Source organism: Musca vetustissima, unplaced genomic scaffold (assembly GCF_032173495.1).
Source record: "Musca vetustissima isolate MV318-11 ecotype Yass unplaced genomic scaffold, APGP_CSIRO_Mvet_v1 utg39697, whole genome shotgun sequence".
NCBI lineage: Eukaryota > Metazoa > Arthropoda > Insecta > Diptera > Muscidae > Musca > Musca vetustissima.
In genome coordinates this window covers 1-27271 of record NW_026884936.1, presented here as the reverse complement: position 1 = coordinate 27271, position 27271 = coordinate 1, and the positions used below count along the sequence as shown (strand labels likewise).

Below are 27271 nucleotides of genomic sequence, written 5' to 3'. Positions count from 1 at the left end.
TCAAAAAAATATATAAATCCTTTTTATCATGTCACTTGATAGGGGACACTGAACTACCGAACATACCCCTCCAGTATTATTTTTTCACATGGTCATAAAACAGAACACCAAAATACATATTCTCAAAAGAAAATATTAAACAAATATGTTTTCAATATTTCTTCTCTTAAATAAATAAATAAAAAATAATAAAAATTCAATAACATTTATGGCTACTTATAAAAAAAGAAGAAGCATGTCTTATGATCAGAACCCAAAACCAAATATGAACAATTTGATATGCTACTACCACCTCGTGTGTCCAGCTTATCTAATTATATTGCCCTGTCATAAAACTGGAACAGGTAAATCATAATCGATCGTCATCATCATCCTTTTTTGGTTTGGTGATACCTAGACTAGGCAATTACAACGCTGTTAAACGCGTTATCTAATTTTCAAGCGTGGTCAATCTACACAAAAAAATGTGGATCATTTATGTCGTGTTCAACATGACAGGTATGCCAAAGTTAGACAGAACCAAAAAAGAACAACAACAAGGAAAAAGGTAGCAAAATCAGTGACTGCTGTAACTGATCCTTTTGTGAAAAACAAAGAAGAAGACAAAAAATATCTACACATTCGCTAATAGATTTAGATAAGCAGCAAATACAACAAAAATATGTTCTTTAGTTTATTAAGAAATATCTTGAAATTTCCCAAGAACCATAAAAATCCAACATTTGTTTTAGGTAGTTTGTAATATGTAAATCGCTATTTAATGACCAAACACGTACAGGGATTATAAAAATGGACACTTGTTTTTCTAACCTTTTTCAGGTTGGAGAGTTTCTCTATATGATTTTTTTCTTTTACAACAGGAAGTTATGGATTACCAGGAAAGAAATCCTATGTAGTAGAAAGTTCGTTTATTTTCTTCTAAATACAAAACAGTGTTTGATTTTATGACCAATTAAATAATTTTTTGTTCTCCCTGTAATGACTATTTGATGGCGCCCGATTTTGGCATTGTTGTTAGCCATAAAATCTATGGATTTTTTATGACTCATTTCCTGAATTATTGAAATTTTGCCATATTGTTATTTACATATGTATATGTCAGACATAATATTTATGTTTTTATTTATATTTTTTCTAATGTAAATTAGAAATCAATTTTTGAATTTGTAATTTCTAATATCAATAAATTTCATAAATGTCGTAAAATTTTCTACAAAAAAATTATATGTTCTAACCAAATATGCTTTGTCATGCCTTACATAATTCGACGTTTACAACTTAATATCTAATTTTGGTGGAATTTATTGTTTGTCATCAACCAAATAATTCGTGGAATTTAGAGCTAGACAAGGGAGGTATTAAATATTTTTATTACTAAGAAGTAATAATTTTCATTTTTCATTTAAGTAATATTTTTTTTCATTAAATATAAAAATTGTGAATATGTAGTTGTATTGAAAGTGAAAATTTTTTATTAGAAATGAATTGTCCGTTATCTACAAAAAATTGTCCGTATTGTCATATTTTTTTATTTTAATGCCACTATGAGTTTGCTTTCTTAATAAATCCTCGATATTTTCTTATTTAATTTTAATTTTTTTAATTATTATTTATTTAATTTTAATTTTTTTATTTTTTTTAATTATTATTTTTTTAATTATTATTTTTTTTAATTATTATTTATTTTAATTATTATTTATTTTTTAATTATTTATTAATAATTACACGCGAATATAATATATCTTGAATAATCTTAAATTGAATTGGCGCCCAATGATGGGCAGTAACAATAAGAGTATATTTTGAATTGATTTGAATTTAATAAAGAAAAAAAAAATATTTCCATTTTTAAATAACAATGAACATGTTCCATAGTTCATATGATCTTTTCAGCGAATTATTAAATTGAACTGGTTCCAACATGAACTAAAACCTTATACAACTAATTAGGGACACGTCTGAGAACAGTGCAAGATTATCCTATATTTCTAAAGAGCACTCGAAATTAAGAAATCTTATACCAGAATATGAACTTAACTCTGTTCCATTAGTAAATAGTTTGATTGAACTTGTTCCATCATGAACTAAAAACACTCTGTAACTAATTAGAGAACAGTCCGAATACAATTGAAAATATTCTGTGGTTTGAGTTTTGAAGAGTATCCTATATTTCTAAGGAACACTCAAGATGAACAATTCTTATTCCAGAAGATGAACTTAACTATGCTCCAATAAGTGAATAGTTTAATTGAACTCCCATCGTGAACAAAAAAACACTATAACTAAATAGAGAACAGTTCGAATACAAAAGAAAGACTCTGTGAATTGAGTTTTGAATAGCGTCTATATACTGTAAAGAGTACAATGAATTTTTAGATTTTGAAAGGTTAATTGTTGTTCCATTCAGAGAATCGTGTAATTGAACTAGGTCTACCGTGAATATAAAAACTTTTAAATTATTTCAACAGTACAAACAAAATAGAAAAGTATAAATGAATGAAGTATTCAGTACTAACAATACCCTGAGAACATCATTAGAGAATATCTCATCTCTCGAAAAATTCCATTTATTACAAAGCAGTGTAGATGAACAATTTGTATTTCAAAAAATGAACTGAACTATGCTCAATTCACTGAATCGAATGAATTTAACTAGTTTCATCGTGAACTTATGAAATCTACAACTAATCAAAAGACTCCGAATAAAATTTAAAATACTCTGTCGATGGAGTATTTAAGAAAGGCATGATGCAGAGAACAGCACTAGGAGAATAAGAAATACAGCACATCTGAAAACCAATATATTTTTTGTAATAAGATGTCCTTAGTGCTATAATATTTTATTCCTTTCAAAATCGCAAAATTCTGATTACTCGGTAGAGAAATTGTAATTATATAAACAATTATTTTGGCATTGTTGGCTCCCAACTTGGGGTCGTACTAAGATGTTATCTTTTTTTCAAAATCTAATTACTCTGATAATAACTGAAGAAATTTTAATTATATAAAAAAGTGGTGCCCAAAAGAGTGAAACAGAGAGATTTTTGAAAATATTTCTGATTGGGACCAACATGAAAATATTTTTTCGAAAAGATATTTCCTCTATTACAGATGATCAGTTCTTATTAGAAAAAAAACTCAATCATTGAAGAAACAATTTGAAATATATGGAAATTCAAAAAAAGTGGCGCCCATGGTGGTAAAAAGTTGCAAAGTATTTTCTTTGGGGAAAAAATGTCTGTCCTTGAGTCATTATATGTTTATTGCAATATATAGTACAATAAAAAATTCATTATAAAACAGAGAACTTACTGAAAATATATCTATTTGGCGCCCAACGTGAAATTAAATATTTTTGACGAAAATATTTCTCCTAACAATTAATTTTTTCTATAGAATAAAAATTATGAGTCAACGAGAATTGTTTTTTTAATAGAATATTGAATCCTTTTTTATAAAAAAAAAAAACTGAATATATGTATGTCTAATTGGCGCCAAAAGTGATTTTCTCAGAATTTCAGAATTTCCTTTTTTTCTATAGCAAACTATTCCGTAGTCAACGTGAATTAATTTGTAAATAGAAAAAATATATATTATTTTTTATCGAAAAAAATCCAACAAAAGAAGAAACTGAATATATGTCTAATTGGCGCCCAACGTGAAATATTTTTTTACTCGAAAATATTTGTCCTTTGTCACTCTGGATTGATTTGTTTATAGAAAAATATTCTTCAGTCAGCGAGGATTGATGGTTTTATTTAGAAAATATTTCTCATTCAGGGAGGACTGACTTTTTCTATAGAAAAAAAAATTCGGATAACGTGCTAATAATTTTTTTTATAAAAAATACGTCTTGAGTGAAAAAGGACATGTTGTAAAAAATGAGGGTCTCATTGACTGGGAATTTGTCTATGAAGAAAAATCTGTCATCTGCCCTCATTATGCTAATTATTTGCACTTGGCATCATCATCATCCGCTCTTACCAAGAATTCATTAACAGCTTTATTATTTCTGTGTTTTCTTGGTAATGTTAGTCACATTTTTATTACCTCTACTCTGTTCTTTTTTTTGCAAACTACATCATCATTATTCTCTTTCATACCAAACAATGTAAATATTTGTATTATTAATAAAACAATCGAGTCATATGTTCTTATTTCTTCTCGCACACTATTTAACACTATCGTCGGTTATTAACTACAATTGTTCCGCTGGTAATAATTTGCGAAAAAAATATGTGTCTTCTGGTTCCACACATACTTTTTGGGTAAATACGAAATAGCATAAGACAATTTTTTGCAAAAGGTTGTTATGTTTCGGTTTTTTTTTCTTTTCCAGCAAAAACTTGTTTATTTTTTAAATAAATATTTAACGATATAATGAATAAAGATAAGGAGATATATCTGAGTAGACTCGGCGAGAGTGAGAGAACAAATAGAGGAAAAAAATACACTTTGTAGCAGTCACGATTATTGCAAGTATGTCGGGGGGTTTTTTATGCCTCAGTTATTTCCGCTAATTGAAATAACAATTATTTGTAAAAATTGAAATTTTTTGAAACAAAAATTCTATTAAGTTTACGGATCTTGGAAGGGGATTGGAAAGATATCGAATAGTGGAAGGATACATATTAAATAAATTATTATTTGTTATTTGTAGGGAAAACCGCCGAAATTTGAAATGTATTTTAAACGGTGGGTCTATATTAAATTTTAAACAGGGAATTATTTAACCCATTAAGAACCAATATTGAAAAATAACAACTATGAAGAATTAATCAGTTACTTCAAATTTCCTAATGTAGTTATTAATTGAAAGCATGTTTTCCCATCCCAAGAACATGGTTTCGCACAATTAATTTTGTCGTAAGGTTGAAAACAAGACGGAAGAGATTCCAATTTATTTAATTTTGCCATAACATAACAATGATGTCATTCATTTTTAAAATCCCATGGATTTTTGGTTACACCATTTTCAACAACAAATTGGAAATTTTTGATAAATAAAAAAAACACCAAAAATAGTTGTCACTAATTGTTGACAAATTGATTAATTAAATTACAACATAGTTTGGCTAGAACCCGGACAAAAATTAATAACAACAAAAACTGTGTATTCAAAACTTGTAAAAAAAATTATAGCAACACAACAACATTCCATGATGCCCCCTCCTAACCGTGGTTATATTTCATCCATTAAAGCTAAACAGATATGAATTGTTGTGGTAGGAATCGAAGTATCATCATCGGCATCGGATTGTCAGTATTATTGATATTTAGGTGACACTACTCTGAGCTCTAAGTGGGCGCTCTTTGCTGTTGTCGATGTTTTTGTGTTTTGTGTTATAGCCCCGATGAAAGAAAATTAGTTTTAGTTTAGTTGTAGTCTTTTTTTTTGCTATCATTATGTAAATACTTGTTATTTGTTGTTGTTACTGTTGTTGCTGTTATTGTTGATTCTCTGGTTTTCTCTACAATTTTTTTCTATTTACATTTTTTTCTGTTCTGTTCGACTGTGTGTATTATTGGCTTTATAAACGAATGTATCGATAGCTGATTGATTGAAAGTCTGTCTGTCGGACTGATATGAAATTCTCCAATAGACTCTTGTATATTGAACTTTACTTAAGTCGTAAGAATGTGAGATATGAATTACATATATGGTATATATATATAATATATTTGTATAGTATATTGTGAATAAATATTGATATGAAATACAATGTGTTGTGAATGAATGCGTGAATGTCTATACAGAACAGAAGTCATGCAGAATGTGTGAAAAAATATATATTTTATGAAAAAGACATTTTTGTGACATAGAGAAGCAATGGTAATGTTGTGAAGAAAATGATAATGAATTTTCAGAATTTTCGAAAAATGATATCAGTTGCTAAATGCTTCAGACTTAGGTTAAAAATTACATTAATTTCTATTAATTCTTTATTCCAATTTCGTTAACGTTAAAAATACTGCAGAACTGAGGATCAACCAAATTTTGTCCCAATTTTTTTTTTTATAAAAAAAAAAATCCACAGAAAAAGGGTGACTGACTTATTTTGTATAATATTTTCTATTTCTATATATATTTTTAGACATTCATCTTAATCTTAAACAAATTTAAAACTTTTGCAAATTATAAAATTTGTCCTGTCCTTCATTTCATATATTTATGTCCACGTTGGGCGCCAATCATATATCTCAAAAATATTACCCATCTTTCCTAAATAATCTATATAAGGAATTTAATAAATTTTTTTCTCTTTTTTAATTTCAGAATGGCCAAATTATCTAAATTCCGTTCAGGATGTTGAAGGTAAGGATATTTTAACTGTATGTAGCCTATCTATGAAAATGACTGTTAATTTACATAAGTCGTGATTTATTTTTAAAACACTCTATTTTATATGGAAAATTAAAAGAAATATTTTGTTGCAAAAAAAAAAAAAAAAAAAACGTTGGGTGCCAAAATGTATTTTTTATTCTCATATTCAAAAATGTTCATTTTTCTAGCTTAAAAAATTCTATTGGACTGGAATCAATTATTAATCGTTTATCAGCTGGACAGAAACAAATTATTGCGGGTATTTTCGCAATTTCATATTGGGCGCCACAATGTATTTTTCTACATATTGAGCTATTAAAGATGTATTTTTTTATTTAGAAGAAAATCTATTGGCCTTGGTCCAACAAAAAAAAAAAACAATTGTCTATTGCCAGCTTGACCGGAAAAAGATTATTTCAAAAATATTCTCTAATTTACGTTGGGCGCCAATATACAGTTTTATTTCCTACTAACGATTTCGTTTATTTTTAAACAAATTATGGGTCTTGTTAAAACAAAACAAAAAAACTATTATCAGCTTGACAAATATTAATTGTTGCAAAAAAAAATTCACTTTCACGTTGGGCGCCAAAACTTAATTTTTTTATTTTCTTTTATTTTCTGAAAACAATTTTATTGCGAACATTTTCTCAATTTCACGTTGGGCGCCAAAATGCACATTCAACAATAATTTAAGATTTTTTATTTAAAAAATAAAATAATGGGTCTTAAATAAACCACAAGACAATTATAAGCTTGGCAGAAATAATTTCATGCGAAAATGTTCTCAAATTCACGTTAGGCGCCAAAATTTATTTTTTGCTTCATTTTCTGGAAACTTAGAAAACGATTTTCAAATATGAAAGAAACAAATTCTTACGAACATATTTTCAAATTTACGTTGGGCGCCAAAATATATTTTTTTTTCATTTAAAATTGTAGTGGTCTAGGATTAGCCAACTGAACAGAAATATAATCTTTTCAGAAAGTGTTCATGTTTATATCTTTGAAAGCCATACATTTTTGTGAAAATATGGTAATATTGCGTTGGGCGCCAACATTTATTTTTTCTGCAATTCATTTGTTTGCTTAAAAAAATAGATTATGTATTTATCTACTAGAACACGATTTCTAGATTGAAAATATAAATCTTGCGAAAATATTCTCACATTTATGTTGGGCTCCAAAAATGTTAATAAAGTATTTCTAATATTATGTTCACATTTCATCTATCCAACTGCAATATCACGTTGGGCGCCAATGTCAAATTCCCTACTAACTAAGACTCAATTCTTATTCTCAGAAAATGTTTTGTTTGAAATTCTTACACTTTCAAATCCGCATAAATTCCATTTGCATTTTCCTATTTTTTTTATTTACATTTTTTACATTGGGCGCCAATTTTATTTTGCTCGCCAAATATTCACGTTGGGCGCCAATAAAATACTTTTGCTCTAATGCTCCTTACACATTCAATACCGTATACATTTTATTTTCATTTTCCTATTTTTAATTTTTTAACGTTGGGCGCCAATAAAATGCTATTGGTATCCAAGCATTCACGTTGGGCTCAAATTTATATTTTCTTCAATGTTTCAATTGAGTCTTGAGATGGAAATATAAATTTGCGCCCAACGTGAATGCTTGGATACCAATAGCATTTTATTGGCGCCCAACGTTAAAAAATTAAAAATAGGAAAATGAAAATAAAATTTATACGGTATTGAATGTGTAAGGAGCATTAGAGCAAAAGTATTTTATTGGCGCCCAACGTGAATATTTGTACACTTTCAAAAGGAAATATATTTATTTTTGTTATTTTTTCTGCAACAACAACACTGTGAGCGTCAAAACAGTTATTGCTCGTCAATAATTTACATTACAAAAAACCAATATTATAATATTATGCTTCAAAATGTCAAAATTCCGAACATTTCTTTATTTTTCTGTAAAAAACACGTTGGGCGCCAAATTTTATATTTCAAATTAAGGACCTAATTTTCCTTACCAAATAATATGGTCGTCAGGGGAAAAAACTATGGCTGACCAATCTTCCATCTTCATTTAAAAAGCTGAATATTTCTATATTTTTCTGCCACATAACGTTGGGCGCCAAAAATATCACTTTTTGTTATTTACTCCCTGAGCTATCACTTTCCTGAATTAAAACTTAAAATAGAATAATAATTTGTTCTTGTACTTACCATTTAGTATTATCTGGCTCATTATATTCTCCAATGGTGTGTGTCGCCACCGAATAACCAAAATACGATGTAGGATTCGCATTGAATTTCACAATAGGCAGGCGACTTTCCAAATTGAAGGCATTGGTCATTAGGACACTGAATGCTACTAGTAGCAGTGATGATGATAAAATCCTTAATTCTTTTGACATGTTGGTGTTTTGTTTGAATTTATACACTTAACAAAAATTATTTCTTCTTCTTCTTTCCTTTTTTAATATTTTTTTTCTTAAATTTTTATGTTTCACAAATACTTCATATTTCTTTTAACGGACTTTTTTGATTCCTTCTGGTGGGGAGATTTCAAGAGAAGATAATAACAATAAATTTCTTGATGATGATGATGTTGGGCGCCAAAATGTATGAAGCTTTTTTGTTGGTTTTGTTGTTGGGATTCCTTTTATTTTTCTCTTGTTCTTCTTTGGCGTCTTCTTCTTCTTAATAGGCCATGTGCATGCAGAGTCTTTCGTTCTTTGGTTTGTTGGGCTCTTCTAGAGGAGTTTCCAATTCAAGTTGTATGTAAACAATTTTTTTGTTTTAAATTAATTGCAAAAAACCGGTCACTGGTCACGTTGCTTTTTTGCTTTTGTTATTTATTTTGTTTTTGTTGCTTGAAATAGTTTTTTTTGCTGCTGTTACTCCACCAAGGTTTTTTCTTTCATTTGTTGTTGTTGATTTGCAAAGGCCAACAAATGTCTCTGAGTAGGAGATACTCTCACACACTGTTATTATTAACGTCTTGCCATATAAAGCTCTGAGTCTCACTGATATCAAATGGAGAGAGAGAGATTTAGATTTCTAACAACGGTATCTCAAACATTTGCTGTTAGAAGAGCAACTTTGGGGGAGAGATCTCTATGAAACAAAGTATCCAATATGGAGAGTGGGGATGGAGAATCCAATGAGAATGGTTTTATTAGTTGTTGTTGTTATTATTTGTTGTTTTTTGGTTGCTTGGCATTGACATACACGATAACTCACGGTAAAATAATATCACCTGAAGAGAGCAGTCGTCTGTATGCATAGAGAGGTAGGGAGACCACTAAGCTAAGCCTTCTTTTCGTAGTATTTTTTGCATTTACTTGGAACCAAGCAGCAATAACAACAAACAGCTCTTATGGGATTGTAGGGTAATGTTAAGACACGATGTTTCTTGCTTTGCTTGGGTGTAACAATTAACCTTCACACACAAATGATGAGGCTTAAAGATGCAGCTCAAACGCACCCAAAAGCCAGATTCTTCTTCTTTAAATGGCCAACACTTTTACACCTTTTTACAGCAACAGGTAGTGGTAGGTAGGTCATTTGCCTCTGCGAGACATTCACGGTAGGTAAATTTCAATAGAAACCAAAAAAAAAAACACTTGTCACGCATCCAATGGTCGTCGTCACAACATATGGGTCATAGGTAGATAACTTTGTAAATTTGTTTTCAAACACCTGATTTAAATCACCACAAACAATTTTTTTAATTATTTTTTTCACTCTTTTTTTGACAATTTTATTTTTTTCTCTCATTCACGTGGCTTTCACTGCCAACAGGGAAATTCTATTTTAGCCAAAAATAAAACTTGTTGGCGTCATTTATGACCGACAGACGGACCAACTATTCGATATGTTATCTCACTTAAATGCGAAAGCAGAACATTCCGCTGCTTCCCCAATCAGGCAGTATTCAACTCGTATTTATTTTTTGTTGGTTGGTGGGCTTATCTTTTACGTTTTTCCATTAACAAAAAACGAGCGCACACAAAATTTCATTAATTTTTCTTAAATGAAAGTAGTAAAATTTTGAACTTTAATTTTTCACACACTTTTGCAATTCAAAATAATTTTTTTTAAATTTATTTTCAAAAATTTTTCTTATTCCCGCTACGTTTTATTATTTAATAAAAATTTGTTTATATTTTGTTCGGTTACGTTTCTTCGTCGATTTTGTTGTTTTTCTTTATTTTCTAGTTCAATAAACTAACCGTCGTCCTCGTATAGTTCGTCGTAACTTCCGCTTTCCGTTAACACATACGAACGGTTCAAAATATTGCTCTCAACTGGTGTTTTGCTCATAAGAACAATAGTACTGTGGTCGCCGCCAGCCGGCCGTTAAACCAACAGCATACAAGCACAACATGTCCGTTGTGGTTTGACAGTGTTGGGTTCTTCATACATGTTGCTTTGTTTATGTTTTGTTGTTAGCATCCACATGTAATCCACACACACGAAGTATCTTCGGATGGATTTCATAGTAGGTAGTTGGGGTGCGTGTGTTTGGTTTGCTAGTTTGGTTTGATGTGAAAATGTGTTTGATAGTTTTGGTTGTGTGGATGGAAATTGCGAGCCGGCAATGATGTTCAAACTGTAATAGAACGAAATGTAGAGTAATTTCTGTTGGAAGTATTAGCATGAGATGCGAAAAAATGGTTGAGTAGCTTATACGCATCGTGCAATAAAACAAATAAGTTTTTAGGCAGATTTAGAATAGGTTGAGTGTGATAACTATGTGGCGCCCAACGTAAATCAAGTAAATTCGCCTTATAGCTAATAAGGGCATATCAAATTTAATACGACAAAAATATTGGTTTTAGACCCCTTGTTTCTTTGGACCAAATCCCTTTTAGACAATTTGGAGTCGATTTACCAATTTCCGTCCTTGACTTGGTGGCTAGTGTGCACGATAACTTACGAAGGGAGTAACCGGTTTCATCCAAACTTTGCACATCCTAAAATTTCTTCCAAAGTTAGATTATGTTCGGAGATGGGACATTCGGTCTATTCTTTTTGGTATCTCTCCCACAAAATGTTCCAAATGTTTATGAAAATTATTTGTATAATATCATGCGAACGGGCAATCCGATTGGAAACTAACTTTGCTCAATCTGTTATCTTTACCAAGCCAAGATCAATTCGAAAGATGAGACTCGTTGGTCTACTCATTGCAGTACTTCCCCCACAAAGGGTTACAATTTTCAATATTTATTAAACCGACATTAGGTTAATGGAATGTCTGGTTTTATCCAAACATCGTAACATTTCTTTCAAACTCATATTAAGTTCCAAGATTGTGAAAATCGATCCACTCCTTCTGGTACCTACCCCATACATTGGTCAAATTTTTGAAATGAAAATAAAGAGCACCCGATTCAAAGCAAATTTTGTATAGCCTAATAATTTAAACATGCCTCTACATTGTTGGGAGATGGGATTATAGGTCCACTCCTTCTTACGGGCCAACATTTTGAATCTTTGTAAATCTTATATGAAATGAACGGAATATCCAAATTCCATTCAAATGGAACCACTACTTTGGCCCGAACACTGCAAATCATAATACCTACATTAAATATGATGGGGTTTATAGGTCTATCTCATCTGGAACCTCTTTTGTTGTATGATTTGTTACCATTTTAAAGGTAACTTCATAATGCCTCTCTCATAGAAGTCCTGTCAAAAAAACCCTAGCAGTCGATTTCCACAATCCTCCCTAGATACAAATTTTTATCATTAGAGAAATTTTGCAATGTAAGATAAAATGATAATCGCTTGGTGCCAAGTCCGGACTGTATGGCGGATGCATTAAAACTTTACAACCAAGTTCCAGAAGTTTCTGGCGAATAACTATAGATGTGTGTGGCCTAGCGTTACCCTGTTGGAACACTACAACTCTCCTGCTGGTCACTTTTCGCCAATTCTGGTCAATTACCATCTTCAAACGGCCAAGTTGTTGACAGTAGAGATCAGAATTAAGCGTTTGACCATATGGAAGCAACTCATAATAAATAATCCCTTTCCAGTCCCACCAAATGCATAGCACAACCTTCCTGGCCGCTAGTCCAGGTTTAGCCACTGTTTGGGGTGCTTCACCGCTCTTTGACCACGATCATTTTCGAACGGGGATATCGTATGTGATCCATTTCTCATCTCCAGTCACCATCCGTTTAAGAAATGGATATATCTCACTCCGTTTGGCCAAGGCTTCCCAGATGGAAATTCGATCCATCCTAGTTTTTTCTGTTAATTGGTGTGGCAGCCAAACATCGAACTTATTTTTGAATAATTCTCTGACGCTTCATCTCGTATATAAATGACTCCCTAGTGCTTCATCGCGCCTATAACAGATACTCGGATTCTTTAGCTTATCTTTAAAGAATTCCCCGATCCTTGTGCTCCTTTATAAGGAACTTCCAGATAATTATGTTAGTCTATAAAAAACTCCCATATCCTTGAGCCGTAAGATATTCGTTGTCAGTTAAATTTCGAATATGATATTTTTGACGCGAATCCCTTATTCTTCAGCTTCCTGTCCTTTCAGCTTGTTAATAAAAAAACTCCCTTATAACTCAATTATTCTATGAAGAACTGCCAGATCATTCAGCCACAATGACAATATGATTCGTAGTCAGTCAAATTTGCAATCTTAATCAGTCAGAGTTGGCGCTCAACGTGAATCAAGCTCCTTTTTAAAAGACTCATCGATCTTATTTAAAAAAAAAACTGTCCTAGCTTAAAAGTCTTTAAAATCCCATATCCTTTATGTCAATGGCATTAATATTCGTTTTAAGTTAAATTTAGTTTAGACTGATTATGATATTTTGGCGCCCAACGCGAATCTCAATAAAGGACTTCCTGATCTTTCAGCTAGTTTTTAAAAACACTCCGTGATAATTTAGCTAGTCTATAAATAATTCCCACACCATTTAGCGAAATGACATTTTTTCGTAGTAAGTCAAATTTGGAATCAAAGTCTATGTTTTTTGGCGCCCAACGCGAATCAGGCTATTTTAAAGATTCAAAAAATAAAAAAATAAGTGCAATATAATTTCATTTATTAGATGTGTTTGAATTTTTCTAGAAAACCTGATGGGCGTAAAATGGGTCATTATTAGAGCAGTAGATTTATAAAATAAACCAGTGAGCGAAGTAGTACATTCGGACGGGGCCGGCCATATGATTGAAGTCTAAGTTTCTGCGGATATTTTCACTCTCTTGACCGATTATAGGTCAACAACTTCATTTTCTAACCCTGGCATATTTTCCAAATCTTGTTTTCCCAAGGCGAATATTTACGCCATAAAATAAAATATTGGTCATATCAGTTTTTGTGTTGATTTGATCCTCGGAATATTGACCGATCATTATCTTCACAGTCTAAGATAAGTATTTCTAAGTATTTCCCTTTCACCATATAAAATATGTGATGTTCTGCATGTAATAATATAAGATAATATCTGACAAAAATAAAGTTATCGGTTCATGCCACCCTCCAAATATCATCACAACATCACCGAAAATTATAAGCGTCGTCCTTGACCAAACTTCAAAGCGATCAGGGCGACATTTCTGCCCTCTAGTGGGGTAATAGTAATACTAAACCATATCAGAATACGTAGACCCTGTAAATATTTAACTATAACTCCCACATCCGAGTACATACAACAATATAATTGGTATTAATTTAAAGGTCAACCACCCCTCTTGGGTATACAATCAACTTCTCGGGTCTATGTCCATCGGGAGTAAATATATAGGCCCCAGAATAAAAATATTGCAATTTTTCACACAAAAGTCTAAAATATTGAACGATCTTTATCCACACTGTCATACTTAATCCATGGCCAGACCCTCTTTCTCCATGTAAAATGTCGTTGTGTTGAGGTCCTCTAGGGCTCCAAGAAAAATAGACAAATATAAAGTTTTTGATCCATTTCATCCCCTAAATATTTATGAATGGTTACCAAAAACAATATGGTTTCCTTTGGCCAGAACCCATCCTACATGGAGAATTTCGTGATTGATCCATAACTGTGGCCTGTATCGTGTTTACAAATTATAATGGGCAGACGGACGGCCGGTCACACATGTCTTGATCGACTCAGCTAGTCTAGATGTGACGATCGAAATACTTAAAAGTGGGTCTAGGACCAATATTTCGTTACAAACTTTTGGGGCTGCAAAAAGCTATTATACACTGACAACATAGTAGTGTAGGTTATAAAAATATAGAACATAGATTCCAAAAAGGTTTCCAAAAAATAATTAAAAAATCGCTAATTACAAATAAATAAAAAGTCCAATTGTAAAAATTAAATAAAAATAATCCAAACTAAAGAAAAACAATATATATATATATATATATATAAATATAAATATACGACTTCTTGCCAAAATCCAGGCAGTACCCATCACTGAAATTACTATAAAGGTCATCGTTTTTTAATTAAGAGAGGAACAAATTTATTTCTTTAAAAATTTCATTAAAAAATCACCAAAAAATTGTATTGCATCGGCCGGGAATCGAACCCGGGCCGCCCGCGTGGCAGGCGAGCATTCTACCACTGAACCACCGATGCTGTATGGAGAGTGGGTTAAAACTCTTCGTCATAAAACGAAGAACTAAAAATACAACTTTCACAAAACAACTCTTTGTTTGGTTTATCTTCACATCCAACAGAAGCAGCTAAAGACTAGTTAGTCGTCACGAAGTTCGGTGATAATCTTCAAAAACAAAATTGAAATGCTTAAAATAGTCAAAGCAACGAGAAAGCAAGCATCACTAGTTGGCACAACTAACAGTGGAGTGGGTAATACAACAAGCATCGGTGGTTCAGTGGTAGAATGCTCGCCTGCCACGCGGGCGGCCCGGGTTCGATTCCCGGCCGATGCAATTGACTTTTTGTAATTTATTTTTTTACAATTTCTATTATTTTTTATACTTTATTATTTTTTAGTTAAATTGTTACAAAGGGAGGGTGTGTGGAATATTCCAGGAAATTATTTCCTTAAAAAATTGTATTTTTTAACTGAAATTTTATACAATTAAGATTTAACCTGCTGTTTTCTTAACAAGTTATTATGGCAAGTTGTTTAGAAATTCGCCATGTTTTGGGCTTGTCCATAATTGACATATATATTTTTTCTCATAAGAAGCTTTTGTAATAAGATGTGACCCTTATTTCAACTTCTTAGACAATATTTGTTGTGTGTGTTAACTTTGAAAGCCTTTTAAACAAAGCCAATTTTTGTAAGCCGCCCCAAAAATTAAGCCTGTAGCCAATTAACAATTCATAAATCACCGGCATTAAAAACCAAAAACAAAAAAAAAATCAAAAATTCAATGTGCGGATCTTGTAACCGGCAAACAAGTTGTCTATCAAAAAAATTGTCAGACTGCTGGTGGAACAGTGAAAAGAGACACTAATAAGCCAAAAAATACAAACAACATTCCGACCAAACCGACAACCAACCAGTCAACCAGCCAGCCGACAAATAGCAAATTTGTTATAATCACAAGAAATCCATCTAAAATGTCAAAAAATTAAAAAAAAATCGGACAGATATCAGCGGCAAAAAAAAACTCAGTAAATATCAAAACTGTAGGCGTTTATTTATTAAACGCCCAAAAAAATTACAGCTCCAGACTATGCCGAAATGAAGCAACCACCAACCAACCATCCGCCGTACCAACTAACTGACATATCAACTCAAAACCCAATCCGAAATGCCCCACCAAGCTGCTCCACTCCATAGTTTATCTGTTTCATGTATCATTGGGTAGTATTTGACGCTCCAAACGAGACATTGAATTATATTTAACTTGAGTGCTGTGTGTGTGCCGAAGAAAATCCCAAAAGATAATTTCAAATTACAGCTTGTTAACATTAACATCTTCCAAAACTCAAACTCAAAAAAAGATCACTTACACGCCGACTTAACTTTGCCATCGAAAAAAAGAGGCACATAGAGGTGTTGCAAGCAATCAATGTAAATAAATCTTGAAGAAGAAGAGGAACAAAAAATATTTGAAAGACCTTGTAATGAATTGAGAGTGGCTTAGAGGAAATCCAATTTTAGGATGGTTGAATAATTTCAAAGTTAAATAACCTAAACGATTATGGGGTTATTAGTTTTCAGTAATAATGGGAACATAAGGAAAAATGTTCGGAAAAAAACTTTGTTTAGTTCGGCTGGGACGAATTTTTTATGCCCTTCACCATGAGGCGGATATTTCAAATAAAAAAACCGATGGGGACAGTGGTATTGGAGGCTATAGTACATTTTTGGTCAGAAGCAAACGGGTGGCGTAGGGGATGATAGATACCAAGCAACGGCTCTGATTGGCTTTAACATGGCGAAGACATCGTCTCCAGATTCACTTTAGTAGATGAGCGAATTGCTATAATCCGCATAAAAGCGAAATTAATCTACATCAGTCTTATTTGGGATCATGCTCCGACGGAAGACAAAGATGAACAGGCCAAAGGCATATTTTACCAGGACATAGAAACATCATATGATCGCTGCCCTGGCCATGACATTAAAGTTCTACTAGGAGATTTTAATTCAACAATCAGAACGGCAAATATTTTTGGTGCCACCGTCGGAAAATTCAGCCTTCATGAAGAAACATCCGGCAACGGTAAGAGATTGATTGACTTCGCGGCAGCTATAACATGATAGTTAGCAGCACCAGATTCACCTGAATTTCTCCTGATCAAGCAACGATAAATCATGTTGAGATAGACGGAAGGCATTCATCCAGTGTTGTAGACGATGATCAATACGAGGAGCGAATATCGATTCGGAAGACTACCTTGTAGCAGCTTGTCTAAATGTAGCAGCAAATGAGCGATCAAATACAACACGGAAACTAAACATCGAAAAGCTGCAAACACAACAGATAGCAGAATCCTACTCCGCTAAAGTTATCCACTAGCTTGACGAAAGCACTCCTTGTCCCGGTAATAATATAGAAACACAATGGCAAAAAATTGCCCACCACCTACAAACTGTAACAAAAGGAAGGCTTGGGTTCCAAAACCCACCATCAAGAAACCCATGGTACGATTAGGAGTGTTGTAATGCTACTGATGTGAAAAACGCAGCAACCTGCAGACAGTTGCAACACGTTATGTTATGGAGAATTATCGGGAGAAAAGGAGAGAGGAGAAACGTGTTTTCAGATAAAAAGAAAGAACAAGAAAAATGTGAGCGGGAGCAAATCGAAATGTACAGGAGTCAGAATGAAGTCCGGGAATTTTAACAACGAGTGAAACGCCAAACCGATGCCTTTGGTGCAGACACATCCTCCTGTATAGAAGAAGATGGAAACCTGGTGACAGATTCAAAAAGCGTGTTTCGGATCTGCGAGGAACATTTTGCTTCTGGTATCAAATAATAGCGGTAAAGAAGATATCCCAGAACCAATAAGAGAGGACGGTATAGAGTGTATACCACCTAGCCAAGATGAGGTCAGAGTAGCAATTAATCGACTGAAGAACAATAAAGCAGCCAAACTTTTCAAGACCGGTGGTCAGATGCTGGTCAGGAGCATGCACCATCTCATTTGTACAATTTGGCTAGAGCAATGTCCAATGATTGGAACCTCAGCATCATGTGTCCCGTGTACAAAAAGGGATACAAGACGATATGTGCCAACTATAGAGGAATAAGTCTCCTTCCTATCGCATATAAAGTGCTATCCAGAGTACTGTGTGAACGATAAAAGCCAATGGCCATAGTCATTATTGGACCATACCAATGCGGCTTCAGACTTGGCAAATCCACCATTGACCAGATTTTCACTCTGCGCCAGATTTTGGAAAAAACACATCGACACATTCCACCTATTCGTCGTTTCCACGACAGAGGGGTCTATGATCCGAAACGACCCGAGTCTTACTCGGCCAACGTCTGTCACCTCAGCCCATTGTGTAAAATCAATAGGGCTGCTAAAACAACAACAACCTATTCGTTGACTATAAAGCCGATTTCGACAGCCCTATCCATTCAGAGGTGTTTAATGCCATGTCTGCGTTTGGCATTACTCCAAAATTAATACGGCTATTAAGGATAACTTTAACTGGTACAAGGTCAGCAGTTAAAGTCGGAAGGGCCTATCTTAGCCCTGCAATACCGAACGAGGGTTCAGACAAAGCGACAGTTTGTCGTGTAACCTATTCAACATCCTGCTTGAGAAGGTCATACGAGATGCAAATGTGAACAGGAATGACACTCTGTACACCAAAGAACACATGTTTCTCGCCTACACCGATGACATCGATATAATGGGTCGAAAATTACGAGGGGTAACAGCCACCTTTGAACAAATTGAGAAGGAGTCTGCCAAAGTGGGTCTGGCAGTAAACGGCGAGAAGACCAAGCTGATAGTATCAACGCGTAAGACGTCCAGTAGATTCGGACCTTACTACCCGTTCAGTTATATTGATCTAAAGCATGGGTACCTACGTAAGCAGATGAGGTAGCTCTTGGAGGAATTCTCCGAAAGGTCTATGGACCGATATGCGTTCACGAAGAATATCGCAGAACCATGTGTTGTAGCTATTCTCGGACATAGGCATTGTTAGACGCATTAAGCTGCAGCGACTACGTTGGCTAGGTCATGTGAGAATGTATGAAGATGCCCCAGCCCAGAAGGCATATAAAATCGAACCATCTGATGGTTTACGGATGATGGAAGGGGAAGATCAAGTGGAAGACAAAATTGCCGAACATAATCTTTCAAAGTGGAAAAACTGCGCAAAAGACCGACGCGCCTGGAAATCTGTTTTAAGCTCGGCTTATGGAACGAAAGTCCTGTGTCACAAGCCAGCTAAGTAATGGACAACGGATGATCACACATGTCAAGATCGACTCATTTAATCGAGATATGATCGGTTAACGAAAGGTGTGCCTATGACCAATATTTCACGTCTTTACAAACTCTTGGTGCCACTCAAAGCTATAATGCCCTTACAACATTGTTGTGTAAGGTATAAAACTGAATAGACATCATTCTAGACTCAATTCGGTACGCTGTGTAAAATCTCGATTCTATCGGACATTTGGACTTTGGGGCAATATTGTAAAATTGGACAAAAGCATAAAGGGTTATATTCAGATTATGAAACTGAAATTCGACATCCATCAAACTATGTTGTTAAACCGATAAGTTAAAAGTCTGACATTAACGAAAATGTATCGCTTAACAATCGCACAACAATTTTCAATACCGGGAGAAGACATAAATATGAAAATTGTTCGTCGTTCTAAAGAATCAGAACCATATGTCGTATTTTGAATTTAGATCTGCACCTACATCAGTAATATCGGAGTTACCCAACTAGTTGGCCCAATATGATTTGGTACCCAATTGTAACCCAACTATAGCCAAATCGAACAAAAAACGTATTCAAAATCCTCAAGTACCGAAATTACTACCCTATAACTTGACCAATATTAAGAAGTTTTGGCAATGAGATTTGGTAGCTAGTTGGTATTCAAAACATCAATCTTCATCCAATTAGGTTGAAAACCCTTTCGAAAATACCTCAAAATACCGAAAACATCCGATCCGAAAAAAACACCACCAAGAAACCCATGGTACGACCAGGAGTGTCGTAATGTCATCTCCTGTAGAGATGAAGAAGGAAACTTGGTGACAGATACAGACAGCGTGCTGAGGATCTGGTAGGAGCATTTTGAAAAGAAGCTTTTCAAAATGGTGGCGGTGAAGACGATACCCCAGAACCAATAAGTATAAGAGTATATCACCTAGCCAAGATGAGGACAGAATAGTAGTCTTGGACAATCTCGTTCAGTTCAGTGATCGAACGAACTAGATTGGGTCCAAGTGCATATTGGGTCCACTAAATCGCATAGTTATAGACAGAATTTGTGCAAAATGTCAGCAACATATCTCAATTGGTTTAGAAGTTATCTGTGATTTCGACCGCTGTGCGTCGGAGATATGTCGAATGGGTGCTTGACCAACAGGCGGGTGACGGCATTTTCTTTTTTCGAATTAGTGATGAAGCACATTTCTCACTCGGTGGGGTATGTTAATAAACAAAATTGTCGTGTTTTGAGTTCGGAGAATTCTCAAGTAATTAAAGAGAGACCATCACACCGATTTTTTAAAGGCCCGTTCCTGACCATAAAAGTCACCATTAGATTTCAAGTTCCTTTCCTCAACATCTAATCTAGATATGCGGTACCCAATAACATGTTCTTTACACCTTTTACAACCAAGAAAAGGAGAACACCTACAAATTTCACACCCGCACACCAAAAAACAAGTAAAGATGCTGATGCTGCTGCCACTTCTAATGACTTTTACACTCATCGCAGCCGCCATTAAAGTGATCGGCACCGGTATTTTTCTGTCATCTTTATGGGGCCATTAAAAGGCAGTAATTTAAAATAAAACACTACTTTTCGAGATTTATTCTAAAATCATTGGTGGTTTTTCAGAAATAAATGATCAATTAGTCATCGAGAAGAAGAATAACAAAAAATAAAATTCCAAAAATCACATCAGAATATTGAAACCAGATGTTGCATACTACACACAGTGACACACACACGATCGAAGTTTAGTTGCATTGGCTGTGTTGTTGTGGCTGATGATGATTATTATTATGATGGTCGTGGTGATAATGATGTTGAATGGTTGGCCATTAATGCAGCAACAAGAATTAGGGGAATTAATGCAGATCCCTCTCGTTATGATATTTTCCAAAACGAACTGATACTACGCTCACTCTGTATATGTGAGTGTTTGTGTAAACATAAACAAACAAATAAAAATTGCATTTTAGTATCGGATGGGTTAAAGTGCGCGGGCGCAGTTGTTTAAACACTTAAGACAAACACAAAAGATGACGACACACTCCATTCTTCTGCTTCGAATTGAAAATAAAACAAAAATATTTGAAAACTGAAACCGTCAAAGATTTCAAACCAAAAATTAACCCTCTAAAAATAAAGCGGGTGTCATTATGCGAAAAACAAAAATTCCAACGGCAGCCAATATTCCCCCCATACCATTTCTATATTCTCAAATTAAATATTTTCCAAGTAAAACTGTGAATTAGTTTCAAATAATGACGGGTGAGGGACAGAGGAGTGGCACATATTTGTTTCACACCACAAATGCACACATAATGCGCTACAAAAATATTTTTGGAAATGTTACGAAAACAATTTTTGTGTCGAGATAAGTGTTTTCGAAATGGAGGCATTCAATTTCGCGGTGGTGTGCTATTTTAATCCTTTCGTTTTAAGTAGAAATTTCAGAGATTTTATAAACTACACAAATAAGGGTAACTGATATGCTCTTACTTAATACTTAGCTGGCTTGTGACATAAGCAGAGCTTAGAAAAGATTTCCAGGCGCGTCGGTCTTTTGCGAAAGACCATTTTCGGCGATATTGTATTCGACTTGATCTTTCCAACGTATTCTTGGTCTTCCCCTTCTGCGCGAACCATCAGCTGGTTCACTTTTATATGCCTTCTGGGCTGGGTCATCTTCATCCTTTCTCACAACATGACCTATCCAATGTATTAGCTTCTGCTCAATACGTCTAAAAATTTCGATGCCCGAGAATAGCTGGTTCATTCGACGGCGATATTCACCATCAACGCAGATCGCCCCATAGATATTTCGGAAATTTTTTATCTCAAACACTCCAAGAGCTTTCTCATCTGCTTGCTTAAGTACCCATGCTTCAGATCCGTATAACAGCACTGGTAGTATCAGCGTCTTGTAAATTGTGAGTTTGGTCTGTCGGGAGGTGGCCTTGCTTTTGAGTTGTTTGCTCAGACTGTAGTTGGCCATCCGATGGCCATCGGTTGGCCATCACTATCCTTCTCCGAACATCAAAACTGATGTCATTCGTCGTATTTATGGCGGTACATAAAATCTTTGACTATTTCGAAGCTGTAGTTCTCAAGTTCCACAGTTGGTCCGAGTCTACTGGACGTCTTGCGCGTCGATACCACCAGCTTGGTCTTCTTGCCGTTTACTGCCAGACCCACTTTGGCAGGCTCCTTCTCAATTTGTTCAAAGGTGGCTGTTACCGTTATCAATGTTCGACCCATTATGTCGATGTCATAGGCGTAGGCGAGTAACATGTGTTGTTTGGTGTACAGAGTGCCATTTCTGTTCACTTTTGCCTCTCGTATGACCTTTTCCAGCAAGATGCTAAAAAGGTCACACGACAAACTGTTACCTTGTCTGAATCCTCGTTCGGCATTATTCACTTCACTGCTACTATTTGATACCAGAAGTTTCTCAAAAAGCTCCTTTCAGATCCTCAGCACGCTGTCTGTATCTGTCACCAGGCCTGCACCAAAGCCTTCGGTTTGGTGTTTTACCCGTTGGTAGCATTTTCGGACTTCATTCTTTAAAAAATCCACGCCTTATATGATAAGCCTTGAAAAAATGTTATTTAAAAAGTCCACGCCTTATATGATAAGCTTTGAAAAATGTTCTTTAAAAAGTCCACGCCTTATAGAGTAACTTCGGGTAATGTGGACCACCATTTTCTTTTTTTTATATTGTGGGCGTAACAAAGGTAAAAAATAAAAACAAATTGTTTCCACAACATGGTAGATTTGTTGGCTAATTATATTCCAGGTCAAAAATTATATATATTTGTCCATAAAAATGTTATTGCATTATATTTCAAAAAACTCTAAACTGCAAATAAAAATAACTTGGCGGGTAATGTGGACCAGTAAGTGTGGGTAATGAGGATCAGTATGTTAAAGGTAGGTTGTGGATTAATTGTGATAAATTCCAATTTATTGCACTCTTGGGTAACAATGAATGCAAACATATATGGGTTCATGTTTTGGAATAGCCCCCATTTAAGGGTACCACCCCATTTGCGGTATTTTGAAGGTCCTAGCAACATTATCCAACCGAGGCCCCTATAATTTCGGATATCGAGTTTTCAGAGGATAGAATACCTCCTCGCATATTAAATGCGTCCTTGTTTCGAGCTCGTCCTCATGAAAATGTGTCACTTTTTTATAGTGGTCCACATTACCCGACATTGAATATTTTTATTTAAAAATAATTATCGGCTTCAAAAACGAATAAACATTTAAAAATAACCGATTGTAATTACAGATGAACGTGTATTTTTGTTAAAGAAAACAAGAAAACCACATAACCTCTTTTATTCGAGAAAAACAAAATGTTCGACTATTTCACAAAATCGTTTGACTATTGTGCTAAAAAATTTTCAAATCACACTTTTACAATCAGAGCTACATTTTCACCTACTAAATTTTCAACTTTGCAATTATTTATTAAAACCCAAGTTTGATGTTTGTTTTCACCAATTGCGAAAATATTTATCAAGGCGGCATTGACATATTTTAAGCATTTTCTTAGACATGGGGTGTGGTCCACATTTGACGCATGGTCCACATTACCAGAAGTTACTCTATGATGAGCCTTGAAAAAATATTCTTTAAAAAATCCACGCCTTATATGATGAGCCTTGAAAAAATATTCTTTAAAAAATCCACGCTTTATATGATGAGCCTTGAAAAAAGTATTCTTTAAAAAATCCACGCCTTATATGATGAGCCTTGAAAAAATATTCTTTAAAAAATCCACGCCTTATATGATGAGCCTTGAAAAAAGTATTCTTTAAAAAATCCACGCTTTATATGATGAGCCTTGAAAAAAGTATTCTTTAAAAAATCCACGCCTTATATGATGAGCCTTGAAAAAATATTCTTTAAAAAATTTTATATGAAGCCTTAAAAAATTATTTTTCTTTTTTGCAAAAAAAATACGTTATAGATGTAATTACAATCGGTGATTTTTAATTTTTTTTTAATATTTAAAGCCGAAAATTTCTTTTTAATAAAAATATTCAATATAAAAAAGTGCGACCTTTTCATGAGGACGAGTTCGAAACATGCGGGCATTTAATATACGAGGATGTATTCTATCCTCTGAAAACTCGATATGCGAAATTTCAGATGCTTCGGTTGAATAATGAAGCAAGGACCTTCAAAATACCGCAAATGGGGTGGTACCCTTAAATGGGGGCTATTCAAAACATGAGCCCATATATTTTTGCATTCATTGTTACGCAAGAGTGCAATAAATTGAAATTTATCACAACCAATCCACAACCTACCTTTAACTTACTGATCCTCATTACCCACACATACTGGTCCACATTACCCGCCAAGTTATTTTTATTCGCAGTTTAGAGTTTTTTGAAATATAATGCAATAACATTTTTATAGACAAATATATATAATTTTTGACCCGGAATATATTTAGCCAACAAATCTTCTATGTTGTGAAAACAATTTGTTTTTATTTTTTACCGCTGTTACGCCCACAATATCAAAAAAGAAAATGGTGGTCCACATTAGATACAGACAGCGTGCTGAGGATCTGAAAGGAGCTTTTTCAGAAACTTCTGGTATCAAATAGTAGCAGTGAAGTGAATAATGCCGAACGAGGATTCAGACAAGGTAACAGTTTGTCGTGTGACCTTTTTTAGCGTCTTGCTGGAAAAGGTAGTACGAGGCGAAAGTGAACGGAAATGGCACTCTGTACACCAAACAACACATGTTACTCGCCTACGCCTATGACATCGACATAATGGGTCGAACATTGATAACGGTAACAGCCACCTTTGAACAAATTGAGAAGGAGTTTCTGCCAAAGTGGGTCTGGCAGTAAACGGCAAGAAGACCAAGCTGGTGGTATAGACACGCAAGACGTCCAGTAGACTCGGACCAACTGTGGAACTTGAGAACTACAGCTTCGAAATAGTCAAAGATTTTATGTACCGCCATAAATACGACGAATGACATCAGTTTTGATGTTCGGAGAAGGATAGTGATGGCCAACCGATGGCCATCGGATGGCCAACTACAGTCTGAGCAAACAACTCAAAAGCAAGGCCACCTCCCGCCAGACCAAACTCACACTCTACAAGACGCTGGTACTACCAGTGCTGTTATACGGATCTGAAGCATGGGTACTTAAGCAAATGAGAAAGCTCTTGGAGATGTTCGATAAAAATTTCCGAAATATGCTATGGGGCGATCTGCGTTGATGGTGAATATCGCCGTCGAATGAACCAGCTATTCTCGGGCATCGAAATTTTTAGACGTATTGAGCAGAAGCTAATACATTGGATAGGTCATGTTGTGAGAAAGGATGAAGATGACCCAGCCCAGAAGGCATATAAAAGTGAACCAGCTGATGGTTCGCGCAGAAGGGGAAGACCAAGAATACGTTGGAAAGATCAAGTCGAATACAATATCGCCGAAAATGGTCTTTCGCAAAAGACCGACGCGCCTGGAAATCTTTTCTAATCTCTGCTTATGTCACAAGCCAGCTAAGTAAGTAAGAGCATATCAGTTACCCTTATTTGTGTAGTTTATAAAATCTCTGAAATTTCTATTTAAAACGAAAGGATTAAAATAGCACACAAATGCGAAATTGAATGCCTCCATTTCGAAAACACTTATCTCGACACAAAAATTGTTTCCGTAACATTTCCAAAAATATTTTTGTAGCGCATTATGTGTGCATTTGTGGTGTGAAACAAATATGTGGCACTCTTGTGTCCCTCTCCCGATATCCTTTGAAACTAATTCACAGTTTTACTTGGAAAATATTTAATTTGAGGATTTAGAAATGGTATAGGGGGGAATATTGGCTGCCTTTGGAATTTTTGTTTTTCGCATGATGACACCCGCTTTATTTTTTAGGGTTAATTTTTGGTTTGAAATCTCTGACGGTTTCAGTTTTCAAATATTTCTGTCTTATTTTCATTTCGAAGCAGAATAATGGAGTGTGTCGTCATCTTTTGTGTTTGTCTTAAGTGTTTAAACAACTGCGCCCGCGCACTTTAACCCATCCGATACTAAAATGCAATTTTTATTTGTTTGTTTATGGTTACACAAACACTCACACATACAGAATGAGTGTAGTATCAGTTCGTTTTGGAAAATATCACAAGGAGAGGGATCCGCGTAGATTCCCCTAAATCTCGTTGTTGCATTAATGGCCAACCATTCAACATCATTATCACCACGATCATCATAATAATAATCATCATCAGCCACAACAACACAGCCAATGCAACTAAACTTCGATCGATGTGTGTGTGTGTCACTGTGTGTAGTATGCAACATCCATCTGGTTTCAATATTCTGATGTGATTTTTGGAATTTTATTTTTTGTTATTCTTCTTCTCGATGACTAATTGATCATTTATTTCTGAAAAACCACCAATGAATTTAGAATAAATCTCAAAAAGTAGTGTTTTATTTTAATTTACTGCCTTTTAATGGCCCCATAAAGATGACAGAAAAAATACAGTGCCGATCACTTTAATGGCGGCTGCGATGAGTGTAAAAGTCATTAGAAGTGGCAGCAGCATCAGCATCTTTACTTGTTTTTTGGTGTGTGGGTGTGAAATTTGTAGGTGTTCTCCTTTTCTTGGTTGTAAAAGGTGTAAAGAACGTGTTATTGGATACCGCATATATAGATTAGATGTTGAGGAAAGGAACTTGAAATCTAATGGTGACTTTTATGGTCAGGAACGGGCCTTTAAAAAATCGGTGTGATGGTCTCTCTTAATTACTTGAGAATTCTCCGAACTCAAAACACGACAATTTTGTTTATTAACATACCCCACCGAGAGAAATGTGCTTCATCACTAATTCGAAAAAATGCCGTCACCCGCCTGTTGGTCAAGCACCCATTTGACGTATCTCCGACGCACAGCGGTCGAAATCACAGATAACTTCTAAACCAATTGAGATATGTTGCTGACATTTTGCACAAATTCTGTCTATAACTATGCGATTTAGTGGACCCAATATGCACTTGGACCCAATCTAGTTCGTTCGATCACTGAACTGAACGAGATTGTCC

The 27271-nt window shown here is 34.5% G+C and overlaps 2 non-coding genes across 2 annotated transcripts; one reads left to right on the top strand and one right to left on the bottom strand.

The window, feature by feature from the left end:
- Window positions 1-14841: 14841 nt before the first annotated feature.
- Trnag-gcc (transfer RNA glycine (anticodon GCC)) lies at window positions 14842-14912 on the bottom strand. Its single transcript has one exon. It is a non-coding gene; the product is annotated as a tRNA-Gly (tRNA).
- Window positions 14913-15155: 243 nt separating this feature from the next.
- Window positions 15156-15226, top strand: Trnag-gcc (transfer RNA glycine (anticodon GCC)). The gene has a single exon. It is a non-coding gene; the product is annotated as a tRNA-Gly (tRNA).
- Window positions 15227-27271: the final 12045 nt, after the last annotated feature.